The sequence below is a fragment of the Channa argus genome, chromosome 17, assembly GCF_033026475.1.
Source record: "Channa argus isolate prfri chromosome 17, Channa argus male v1.0, whole genome shotgun sequence".
Taxonomy (NCBI): Eukaryota; Metazoa; Chordata; class Actinopteri; order Anabantiformes; family Channidae; genus Channa; species Channa argus.
In genome coordinates, this window is record NC_090213.1 from 21,110,570 (window position 1) to 21,124,569 (window position 14,000).

Genomic DNA, 14,000 nt, shown 5'->3' on the forward strand with positions numbered 1-14,000 from the left:
CTGAGCTTGTGCTATTTTGCAAAGAAGAAAGGGCAAAACTTTAATTGTCTAGATGTACAGAACAGGTAGAGACATACCCCAAAAGGCTTGCAGTTGCAAAGAAAAACATTTATCCTTTTCCTTTTACAAATTGCTACATTTATGTTGCACTTTGTGTTGGTCTATCACATAAAATCCCAATAAAACAAACACTTTGTTGTAACATCACAAAAATGTGGAAAATTTCAAGGAGTATAAATACTTCTGAAAGGAACTGTACCCCATTGAATGGTGTGGTAACAGCTAAACAACAATCAATATCATTAGGAAACTACAATCACACAGTTTAAAGGGGAATGTTCTTTTATTACAGAATGTTCTATCTCCAAGAAGCTCTTAAATGAGCATTCCCAGTTTTTAAAATGTCACTTAATAATGTTGGGACAGGCCACAATAGACAGACTTTTTAAGTATAGCTCAAGCTCCACAAACACTGAATGCTACATTTCCCATAGTAAAACTTGCACCTTCGATTCTTAAATGCAGACCTACTATTATAAACTTGCAGCCTCAAGCCCAACCAGAGATAACTCAGATGACCTCAGGGTTATTTTCTCATATCTAACAAATCTCTCTCACTCTCTTTCCTTTTCTCTCTCTGAGGTGTGTGCATTTAAACCAAATATTTTGCAATATATCCAGAGATCATTTTTATAAAAGCCTTTAGGTAATTGTTCTAATGTTGGTGAGTTAGCAGCTCCACTCCGGGTGTTTATTCACACAAGGACATCTTGGTGCGTATTATAGAGAGAGGACAGATTGCTTCAATCCCTCCCCAATCTGTACTTTCAATAGTATGTTAACTCAATTGATCAAATCTATAAAATGTAAATGAAGATGTGACTAAAGCAACCCATTTGTCAAATATAAAAAGAAAGCAAGCATTTTAAAAGCATGTACTTTTCAAAAATGAAACAAATAAATAAATCGAAGTGATTATTTGTTCATTCCATAGTTAATGCTCACTGCAGTGTGATGTTTTTTGCAAATAATAACCATTAGTGGCATTACATTATTCAGGCTCAGATTTTAATTAAATAACACTGAATTAATTATATCCCAGTATCTGGCAGAATTCAATTATTGCATCTCCTTGCATGTACCTGTCCTGGAAATATAACATTCCTCAGACTGCAGGATCATGGATAAACTGCCAAACTTTCACCCCGAGTAGTTTTCTCCAAAGACAACTTGCTATCCAAAATAACTGCATTTGTATTAAAATGTGATTCACATAAAAATTGTATTAATTTCACTCAGTTTTCACCTCAAGTGGTGGGATATGTGCACATGCACCAATTAGAAAAGAGATATAACACTGGTCCTGATTATGTCATGGAGGATAAAGGTCAGCATGGCCACTCTGATCAGTCTGTAGATCACACGGCCCTATATGCAGTAAAATGTGATACACTTCTTGCAGTGGTGGTAGAAGTACACAAAGTCATTACATTAATTAGTACAAAAGTAAAAGTACTTTTATAAGAAAACAATGTATTTTAAACTACAATATGGTAATCATGACAAGTTAATAGCAAATGGGGTCAAAGGTCACTGTTGGTAAAGGTGAACCGGATTTTAAACACTGTGCTGACAGGTGGTCAACACATAATGACACGGCATTTATTAGTTCATAATATTTTTATATTAAAACCACCAGGTGTTAATATTAATGGGGGATCAATGTCTGATCACATAGTTTGTATCATATTTTCTATGAAGAAAGAGAACAGTTCAGTGGTCTAAGTTAACTGATAACACTGCAGTGGAAACAATAAAAAGACAAAAAAGACAAAGTGGCAGGGAACTGAGGTCCTGTGTATACAATACGGAAGAAATAGAAATATGGGAATGTGCACAAAACAATCAAACGAGCATGTAGATGTCTGGTTTTCATTTGAAATATTAAACCTCTGGACACTGACCAAAGCTGATTAGACTGATTGGAAAAAAGCATGCATTGCTTTCTTTCCCCAATTCTCCCAATTTTCTCAACTTTGCTGTAAATAGACTCCAATGGAAAAGAGGGTCCTCAACTCAAGTTTTAGTGGAGTGGTGTTTCTTTTGAGGATGATTAATGAAGGCTCCTGCCCACAAAAAACAGAAGTGTTCTTCCTCATCAGACAAGCGATGCTGATTAAACTGTTGAAGTGTTCTCTGATTACTGGCTCAACTCTTATTCCTCTTTTTTTTTTTTAAACTGGGCTTTTTACGTGTGTGTGTGGGGGGGGTGGGGTCAGCACTGATATGATAAGCTGTGTTTTTTGTGGGTGGTGGGATAAGTAGCTCTTCGCTCTCAGCCCCACCTGTCCATTAGTTCTACATGACTGAGTGTGCTTCAGCTTTCATCAATGTGAAATGCACACAGTCTCTGGCCAGCCTGAGATGCGAGGTACTAGCTTGTATTTTCCACCCCTTTGGCAACTGTACTTTCTGCAGTCCAATTTTCCTGTACTTAATTTCCACTGCAACAGCACTCCTCTATGAGCATACTATGTATGGTTTGCCAGTACTGGCCTTTTATTAAACACTAAATCATCTACACTTGACAAGATGGTGGTTGCTCGCTTGTTCCTTTTGTACATTTCACTGTAGACTTGCAAAGTCTGAGGAAGGCAACACTGGTCAGTCCATTAGTTTCTCTGTCAAACCCTTGGTTCAAAGCAGGATACAATGTCTACTACTGGTCAGGCTTTGGAGGATTCACAAGGCTTCACAAGGTTTTGGAGGATGAATAGTTGTTATTTTGTTGATCACATTTTTTGGTCAAGGTGTCAAAGTCTCTCAAGGAAATTAAATTCAAACAATCCCTTTAAAATCCAAACGTTTTAATTTTGTCTAATCATCACAAATGTTCTTGCAAATCTGACCTACAGTCTGTACTGTCCCCGAATGTCTCCCACAGGAGACCTTTAACTTCTACTCCCATGTATTAGGGGAAATATACTGTAGAGCAATGATCCCTGCAAGGTAAACAAGATTGTTAACCAGCTTGTTTTTTATAGTCTTGACGTCTACCACTGTGCTCTCTCGCTGTGCGAGTTCAGCCCTGTGCTCCTGTAAACGGTGGTTGACAGGGAAGTTAGAGCTGACAACGTTTACCCTACAAGTTCAGGTTACATTAAGTCTCACTTGTAAGTTTAAATGGTAAATGTTCTGCACTTATATAGCGCTTTTCTACCTATTGGCACTCAAAGCGCTTTACACTGCTTCTTATTCACCCATTCACACTCACAATCACACACACATTCATACACCGATGGGGGAGCTGCTATGCAGCTGGCCAACACTCATCGGGAGCAGCTAAGTTGGGGTTCAGTGTCTTGCTCAAGGACACTTCGACATATGACCGGAGGAGCCGGGGATTGAACCAACAACTGTGAGATTGGTGGACAACCGCTCTACCTTCCTGCGCCACAGTCGCCCAGTTTCTTTGGATAAAAGCATCTGCTAAATGACTAAAGGTAAATGTAAATGTTCCAGGTTACACACTGGTCTGGGAAAACAAACAGGGTGGGTGTAGGGTGTGTGTGTGTGTGTGTGTGTGTGTGTGTGTGTGTGTGTGTGTGTGTGGGGGGGGGGTTCTAGTTCCGTCCATATACGGCCACAATAATACAATTTTGCATTTTAATAAGCCTTTTGTTTTCAGCTGCGCCAAGATAAACAATGAACCTTTACATTCTACAAAAATTTTTTATCTCCATTTTTCATTATATTGTATTGTGGGTGTAAGATCCTTGCAGCTTTCAGGGGATCCCCAACCAATTATCCGACTGGTCTTAGTGCATCATCCTGTAAGTCTTAAACTAAATTTTTCTCTCCACAGTTTCCCTGTGGGTAAAGCAAAACACCCTGTGTCAGTCACAGATTTAGTATTAGGTTTTTGAGGTTTTAGTAATAATAAATAGTAAGTGGGTATAAATGGTGGGGGGGGGGACACAACTGAAATCACTCCACGAGGGCTAGAAAACACTAGCAATAAAGGCAATAAACTATGATTTGGAACATAAACCTATATACAGGAGTGTAAAACAAAGACAGAAAAACAGTAACCAATAAAAAAACCAAACCTCAGAACAAAATGGCAGAAACAGTCCGAAAACAGGGAACAGGCAGAACAGAGAAACAACAGTCCAAACAGGGAAAAGATCCAGAGGTTTGCTGTCCAGAAGCATGCAACGTAACAAAAAAAAAAAAAGACAAACTGGCAGGGAACTAAGGGGAAAGCCGGGTTTAAAGAGGACAGGGGAGAAGGTGAAAATAATCAGGGGCTGATGACACTAAAGACAAGCAGTAGGTTGAGGGGCTACAAAGTAAAAGCTGGGGAAAACAGAGACAAACTAAACACAGCGAACAAAATCGTGACAGTGTCCGCCAATCACATCGCTGTTCCTCTAGCTAATCAGAGAGCAGTGAAATTTACAGTACATCCAGAAAGTGTTCACGGCACTACACTTTTTCCATATTTTGTTATGTTACAGCCTCATTTCAAAATGGATCAAATTCATTATTTACTTCAAATGTTCTACAAATAATACCCCATAATGACAGTGTGAAAGAAGTTTGTCTGAAAACTTTGCAATTCTATTAAAAAAAAAATTAAAAAATTAAAAACCACACGCACATACGTTTTCACCGCTTTTCCTTGATATATTGAAAAAACACCTTTAGCACCAATTACAGCCTGAAGTCTATCATTACTTCTCTCTTAATCGCTCAGTTTGGCCTGCTGGACCACTCTAGAAAGAGTCCTGGTGGTTACAAACTTCTACCATTTATAGATGATGAAGGCTACTGTGCTCACTGGGACCTTAAATGGTGCAGAAAGTTTTCTGTACCCTTCCCTAGATCTGTGCCTCGATACAATCCTGCTTTGGAGGTCTACAGACAATTCCTTGTACTTCATGGCTTGATTTGTGCACTAACATGCGCTACTAATTGTGGGACCCTATATAGACAGATGTATCGTTTTCCAAATCATGTCCAATCAACCAAATTTTCCACAGGTGGACTCCAATCAAGTTGTAGAAACATCTCAAGGATGAGCAGTGGAAACAGGATCCACCAGAGCTCAATTTTGAATGTCATGGCAAAGGCCATGAATATTTTTTTTTAGTTTTTAATAAATTTGTAAAAAACACACTTCTTTCATGTTGTCATTGTGCTGTATACTTTGTAGAATTTTGAGGAATATAATGAATTAAATCTAGTTTAAAATAAGGCTGTAACATAACAAAATGTGGTAAAGGTTAAGCGCTGGGAATACTTTCTGGATGCACTGTAACCTCTGAACATTTGATGCAAACAAGATAAAGCTACCAGATGCCAGCAGGACATAAGGGAAAACCTCAGCTAATTTGGATCCCTAAAAAATTAAACATCTTAATGGTTTGTGGAATGGGCATGGATATGTATGAATGTCTAGGTATGAATATTTATTTCATGTTGGTCTACCTCTTATGTGTCATAGATAGAAAAATGACTACCAGCTACTGTTACTGTGTTAAATAGGCTCAGTATCAGTTATGAATAGATGATAAACGTTTCAGTCGATGATGAACCTGGGTTGTTGCTGCTTCACATTGCATTGGCGTCCGCTGCATATGTCTCATTTTAAAATCCTAAAATGAGACAAGATGCCTTGCACCAGATTTAGCCACTGGCCAATTTCCATCTGTAGTCCCTGGCAGACACACAGTATGAACAAGCAGATACACATTTAAAATCTTAAAATAATATAGAATACAAATGCACATCTCAAATGTTATACCTTAGCTTTACCACCAACACGTGTACACACATTCACCCTCCTCTTTTCTCTACAGAATTCAACTAATGTTTGCATATTTGGTTCCTCAAAATAAGTTTTTTAGCTTCACAAGAAAAACTATGAAATTCAACACATTTTCAAAGTATCAGAAAAATTGTTCCATTCCTTAATGGGAAAGCAGATTGTGCAATGATAGAAAGTTTTTTGGGGATTCCACATTCGCCAGCTGTATATTTTTTTAAGTAGAGGCAAAATGTGTGTTAGCCTGAATAGCAGCTCCCCCATTGGTGTGTGAGTTTGTGTGATGTGTGTGTGTGAATGGGTAAATGAGAAGCAGTATAAAGTTCTTTGAGTGCCAATAGGTAGAAAAGCACTATATAAGAGCAGACCATTTACCATTGATGATGGTGGCTTCAACCCATTGGCAGCAACTTAGGGTTCAGTATCTTCTCCAAAGACACTTCAACACAAAGAAAGGAGGGACTGCGAATCAAACCACTGAACATGCGGTCTGTGGACGACTGCTTTAAAACTGAGCTACAGCCGCCCCTGTAAGAACAATATATGACCAGATAAGAATACTATATGACCAAATTCTACAAATTGTATTTACTTCTTATATGGCAGTAATGTGACTTGTAGTTTTCTTTCCAGGATTTGAAGCTTGTATCAAAGCTGTCTTACTTGCCTGGGAGCAACAACAAATGCAATAGTTGAAGTGAGAGAATGTTATATTATTTATATACATCCTTTTTCCAAGATTCAATGCAAGACATGATGATGTAAGCCACTTTTTTTCTCAATAGTATGTAACAGTTTAGCAGCAACTTTTCCATGAGTGTATATCACTGCATCATCTGTGTGCATCAAAATTTCAACATCATGACACAAAAGGGACACAACAATGGCCCCACTATGGAACCTTAGCCCATATTACAAGTTCATGTTGATTTACCTGATCAGACTGAGTGTGGCCTGACAGATATGAATATCTCAATTTATTCTTGCTTTTAGAAAAATAATAATTGACCAGCTCATAATATCAGTTATGATATATCATATCACATATCATATATCAGTCATATCAAAATACAATATTTTTATCAAAGACTTTACGTAGATCAAGAACACTGCTCCTACTACTCCTTCATTCATAGTAGTCCTAATGATTTTAATTAAGTAGCAAAATGCTGTTTCAAAATAATTAAATTATTTATTCTGAAGCCAAATTGGATAAAATGGGATAGATTCCCCTTTTTCAGATAATCTACAAAATGTTCTGAAAATACTTTATCAATAATCTTTGATATAGGAAGCAAAATGGGCCTGTAGTATTAAATACTGTAGTTACAATAGAAGGTTTTAAAACTTTGGGTAAAACACTTTTCTCTACTGGCCTATTTTTAATATGAGTAACAGAGACTATTAAATGTTGAGCATCAAGTCTCCAAATAGCCTTTGCTTTTTAGTTTGACAAAGATAAAATTGTTTTATTCATATGCCTGACTCAGAGCTTTGCTTATAATCTACCATGGGAGCATCTTTTAGGAGCACAGGTAATTGAGATTTTGGAATGTTTTTATTTGGTTGCATCACAAAAATCAATAAAATATTCATTAAAATAATTTGCAACCACAATTCTGTCCTTATGATCAACTTCATTTATCTAAGCCTTGTGTATTTCCTTTTGCCATTAAAATAACTGCTTTGTCCTTCTAAGCTGCACTTTATTTTTAAGGCTTTTGTACAGTAGCTGTTTAGTTTGTAAGCTGGATTTAAATGTATTTTTTAGAGCTGCAATCTCTGGACTTTATTAAATACAAAAGGTTGTCATTTAGCAAGGGTAAAGTTTGTTTCTGTTTTTCTTCAGTATTGTGATTTTAGTAAATGTTGAAATGGCTTGTTTGAAAGTTATCACAAGCTCACAGTCTCATGAGTTATGCTCTTCCATTTCACTTGTCTAAATCTTTCTTCTGAATGTAAGAAATGCCTTCATATGCCTTCCTTCATATTTATTTGAGGTTCTATAATGGCTCCTTTCTAACTTTCTAAAAAGTATGAAATTATAATCTAATAAACCCACTTTTAGGTTGTATGTTTCTAATATATGCGCTACATTATTTGGATAGATTTTAATCCAACACATTTTGAGAGTATTTTGTTTAATCCTGTTGCAGTACTTATTATCTACTGTGAATACTAATTTAGCATTCACAGTAATGTTATTTTAATCTTCCATACGTTTTTTGGAACCTAACTGTCAGTTTTTAATATCTTTTATACTTTTTGATTAAAATTTCAGCTTTCTTTTGCGATTTTTTCTCATTCAAATATATTGAGAAAATCTTCAGCTCCTTTCCAGCTTTGCATTCTTTCAGCTTTAACTAGTCAGACATACTTTCTCCTAGAGAAACCATTCAAACTTTCAGCAAGTCACAAGACCTTCAGCTATTAGTCTTCAGTTCAGCTTTTATAATAGTTTTCATGGTTTTTGAATATTCAAAGTTTTTTAATTTTTAACTACTCCCATCAGTGTATTTTAGAATGTTAGCCCAGCTTTTTTTCTTCTTGTCTTCAGTCAACTTTCATCTTTTCCTCAGCTTATACATATACATTCTTTCAGGAAATATAACTCTTATGGCGACAGAACTTACGGTGTTTGTTCAGAAGCGAAGAGAGTGCCGTCTGAAACTCCCATTGGAGCCCATCATAACGAAGGTGAAGGAATTTTCCTCAAATCATGAATTGGGCTGTTTTAAAACCGCCGCCAAGTATATCAACTGTGAACGATGAAGACTTCTGTTACTTACATTTTTAATATGACTAATAATTTTACACATTTTGCCAGGCAAAGTCTGAGAAGTATAACCTGACTTCAGCAATTGTGACGGACTTAGCAGACTGAAAGCTGCCATGGTAACAAACACAGCTGAACGAGGCCAAGGGATCAGCCTCAGAGCTTTGTCTAAACACTTTACACTTTGCTATTGATTTTTCAAATGTTTTGCGTTTAAATGGTAAAATGAGTTTGTGGTGAAGTCTACCTGCAGTGGACACACACACAACCACACACATACAGACAAGTTTGTGCTTCTATTCTACCTGCATTAATAGGTCCAGGTTCACTGATTAAACAATGGAATCTTGTCAACTTTCTCCACATTGAGACTTTCTGTCTGGTTCTGCATACTTTGACCTACTGAGACGTCGACGTTAACATTATGTTTTCAAATGGTGATAGAAGTTTATAAACTTTACTTTTCTTCAGGTGTTTGACTACAGTTTCCAGGATTTTCATGCTACTATTTTATGTTACATTTAGTCAAGTCATCCTTGATTTCTGCATGTTTTCTACTTTTTTCAATTTCCTTTAGATTTTTATAGTAAATGTTTTAGCTATTTTAGCAAAAGCAGAACTTTCAGCTTTTTAAAAATAGTTTAGCTTCAAATCAGCTCTCAGCAAAGGGAAACATTTCGGTTAAATGCTTTGCACTTATAAAGTTTTTTTTCAACCTATTGGCACTCAAAGCACTTCACACTGCTACTTATTCACCCATTTGGACATACATTCACTGGGAGCAACTAAGTTGGGGTTCTTTGTCTTGCTCAAGGACACTTTGACATGTGACAAGAGGAGCCGGGGATTGAACCAACAGCTGTGGGATTGGAGGATGAGTGCTTTAACTTCCTCCACTAAAGTCGCCCCAGTTCTTTAAGCACAAATATCTTTTTCAGCTTTACATGCAAAATCAGTACTAAAGAATTCATCAATTTATGTAGTCTATTCAGATTATGTAGAAAAAACATGCAGAGAAAGATAACTAAAATAAATATATAGCTAATAAAACATAAAAAATCATATTTTTCATATTTCCTTTAATGGTGTTTTATTTCATTGCTTTTTAAAGCTCAGGTTAATTCTTTACCAGACAATTTGTTTCTATAGCTATATCATACCTCTTCAGGTTCAGGGATAAGGAACAATTACAAATGCAAAGGTAAATGAGTATGTCATTTATTTTTATTTTTTTCATAAACTGTGTTTTAAACCTAACTTGCTCTAGCTAAAATTGTAAATTGGTGCAAATAATAAGTAGCACAAAAGATCAGCATATATGTAAATAAAAATAAATATGTGTACTGGTTCAAAATAAATGTCAGTTGGTCAGACTAGCCCTAATGTGCCTGAGTAACAACTTTCAGAAAGGTCAGTCTAAATGCAAAGACACTGCAAAGCTGAATGCCAGCATGTTCATGCATAAAGTGCCTGCGGGCTCTCAAGTGTTTTCACCACACATATCATTCACAATTGTTTACCTACTTATGTGATCCTAGCGGGAAGTGATGATCACTCAAAACAATATTAGCATGTCAAATATTGTACCACATTTTACAGAGCCACACTGGGACTCAGTTTGCAGAGCAAAATAAAGAGTCTCTATTGATTGTTCCCATGTTTGACCAAACAGCTGCTCTGCACTGGTGTCAATCAGTTTATAATTGTAAACACAGTTCTCCCAAAACGTTTGGCAGGTCAATACGAAGCATCTCTTGAGTGCTTTACTTATGGACTTATTTAAATAGGCTTTGTCCCAAGATCTCTCATTTCAGTTTGATGAAAGAAAAATATCTTGGTATGTTTTTTATGCAAATGTATTGTTTGTGTGATCTATACACACCAGAATTAAATCAAAGCTGTACAAATGGCTTATGGCTGCAACATAACACCCCCCATTTTGAGACAGCAAACAAAGTTAAATTGCATACAATGTAAATGGCAGAGGCAGAACATGAACTTATTCTTTTCTTCTTTTAGCTGTACAACAAACTGAAAATAAAGAAACCAGTCATTTAAAGCTTAAAATTATCAGAAAACATATATGTAAACAGCCCTGTTTTCAAGCACCAGTTGACTTCAGACAACAATAAGCATGTCCCAGCTGTGTCCATCACTTCTTAGTGCCATGTAATTGCATAACTGAGACATATAATTGTAGATGGTCTGTATTTATACAGGACTATTCTACCATACTCTGGTAAGCACGTTGCACTGCATCTTATTCACCCTATCTCACAATCTCACACACACTCTCTGTCTCTCTCACTCTCTCTCACACACACAGAGATTAATGGGGGAGCTGATGCACTGAGAGCAGCTAAGTTGGGTTCAGTGTCTTGTTCAAGGATGCTTCAACACATGACAGGAGGAGCTGGTAATCAAACCACTGATCCTGCGATTGTCAGACATCAGCTCTACCTTCTGATCCACAGTGGCAGCTGTATAGTTTCTTGGTTCCTAAAGTTTTATCATCACCATTGTTATGCGCACAAAATCCTGGCTTTACTAATGGATTGTGGTTGTGTTAGGCTTGGTACTGTCCATAATTTTGGACAGTTCCATCATAAGATTTAATTGTTATTAATTTTTTTTTTACGCATTATTTATTAATACTTATTCAATTGCATTTCATTTTTGATTAATTAATATACAGAACAAACATTTAGAATATGCTTTTTATAGGAGCTTGGAGAGAAACAATGAAGAGACACACTATCACAATTTGCAACCCCTGTGGTATATGGACCTTGTTGCTGCCCTACATCAGTTTTTATTTTTTAATGTGCTGTGTATAGATGAATTGTGAACTATTATTGTGAATTGTGAGCCTATTAATAAAAATAAAAAAGGAGTTAAGAAATATGAATTCGAATTGTTTGTCAGAGTGAGACAGTGTCTGAAAGCTGCAAGATAAAGGTTCAACAGCACCAATGCACCACTCTGGTATAGTCTACAGTCTATGTTACCACTGCCACCGACTGGTGTTTTGCCAAGGTTTGCATGCGTGCTAAGATCTTTATTTATCCTGTGGGAGTTTGCACATGCCTAAAGCAAAACCCCCTGGCCCTATTGGGACTTTTCCCATCCTGTAAGTATTTGCTACAGTAGCAAGAAATCTTGCAGCATCCACTCCCTTTGTACCAGAGGTGCATCTGCAGCCCTCTGTGACACATAGTCAAACCCTTCAGTCTGTGTCTTTTTAACGTGCTGTCAGCACCTGGATGGTGAGATGCATTAAAGTGCCATGTCAAGGTCATGCCCTGAAGGGAATCTTTTTTCCCAGCAGATTTAGTTACCTCCATAATGTTCTCTTGCTCAATATTAAAAAGGTGTCGGCGCCTGCCTGCATCAGTGTGATGCCACAGAACTTAACAAATTGTAAAGCAAAACAATGCAATTGCTAAGCCAGACAACAGGTCATACAGGTCAGATCAAAGACAAGACTAGACATTGGTAATTCTTGTGCAGACTTGCCAACAGCAACACAGGGGTTTGAATTGCTTGAGTTTGAGTTGCAGTTTCTGATTTCTCTGTCATTGTTTGAAAAAAAACTGTCAGTGATGGAAAATATTTGTTTAACGTGACCTTTGATTGGAAGCAATATCAGCAACATTTATTAGTAGACACGTTACAAGCCACCTGACAAATGTCCAATATCCACTTCTTATTTTCTTAGTTTTGGTTTGGACTCCCTTTGCTCCCTTGCAAAAAAAGTAATGTGAGTAATATGAATAAAAACAAACATAGCATTTCAATATCTGCGCTTTACAGGTTTTAGACTGTTTCCTTATTTAACAATTTGTCATGTGTCTAAGAATCCTGGATTTTTGTGGCTACAGGATGAAGAGAAGATACAGTGCATCAGGACAGGCAGCAGGCTGAACACTGTCCAGTACAAAGGCTCTGAGGCATAAGGCCGGTCATGCTTGAATTACTTTAATCATAATCTGCAACCTGCAAAAGCAGGAGCATACAACCTGAGGCAGAAATATTTTACACAAACAGCAGACTGAGCTGAAGTTTCCACAACACAAGTTGGAGTGAAGTATTCCTCATTATTTACTGTGAAACAAAGAAAGTGCAGCCAAATTCATTGGTTTAGGGATGTTATAAGCTTATGGAATCACCTGGATTAATCAAATTGGTTTTGTTTGGTGCATTATGTGCCTATGATTGTTTTAGCTTTCATCTGTGATCTCTGGGATGATCCTAGTGGGACATACACACACACATACACACATACATATACACACACACACATACATACATACATACATACATACATACATACATACATACATACATACATACATACATACATACATACATACATACATACATAAACTTTTGGAACTGGCTTCAGTTATGTAAAGAGTTGGATAAGCACCACCATCAGCATCTCAGCCAAGCTGGCAGCACATACAGGAGCTAAATTGAGTGTAGTTGGTCTCTGACTGTACTGATATACAGTCTCCTGTCAGCAGCACCTCAGGTAAAACTGTGCTACAGCTACTGATGAAAGCCGTACCAGTTTGTCTCATCATGACACTAATTTCAGAAGTACACTCAAATGAGAAAGTGCAGCAGTTGATCACACATAAAAATGTATCAAAGGAGTAAATCTATTAGTGACAGCCTCTGCCCTTCAGCTCACACAGTGTTCAGGGAATACATGAGGTCTATAAGCTCCTATTACCAAGAATAGATGTGTCTTCACAGGGCTGCCATGATGAAGGCTGTAGCTCTGGATTACAGCAGGTTGCCTAGCAGCAAAAGTGATAATGATTCCAAGAACTTTTGTTGCCCCTTTGATTCTTGATATGGTAACTTATAATTGGGACTGGCGTTCATTAACATTTTTAAAGTGAGATATTAAATCCCTTATCAAATCCTGTTCTGCTTTCAATATTTGCAATCGAGATTAAAAACAAGGAAAATGTAAGAAAAGATCAGTATTTGTATATGACTGTAAAGGTTGTTTTTGCATTTGGCTTAAATGTTCTGAATGCATAGATAAAACCTAAAATATGGAGATTGGCATTTTATAATGTATTAAATTATATTCTGCAACACATTTTTTCTGTTAATTTAGTGCTGCATTTATTAACACAAAGCCTAAGTAACAAGGTGGTTGGGGTGAATAGTGGGCATACAAAGTACAGGACTGTAAAACCACAGACCCAAGTTCTGCTCCTGTACTGTGTGTTGTAAGGTTCGAGCAAAAAATTACTTTGGTTAAGCTTTTGTTTAAAGGTCAATAAACATGTTGCATCTGAACAGACTTTAAACTTAGAGTTTATTAAGGCAGATCTTTGTCTCCACTTACTTTACTCGACTGCTGTGACGGCCTAT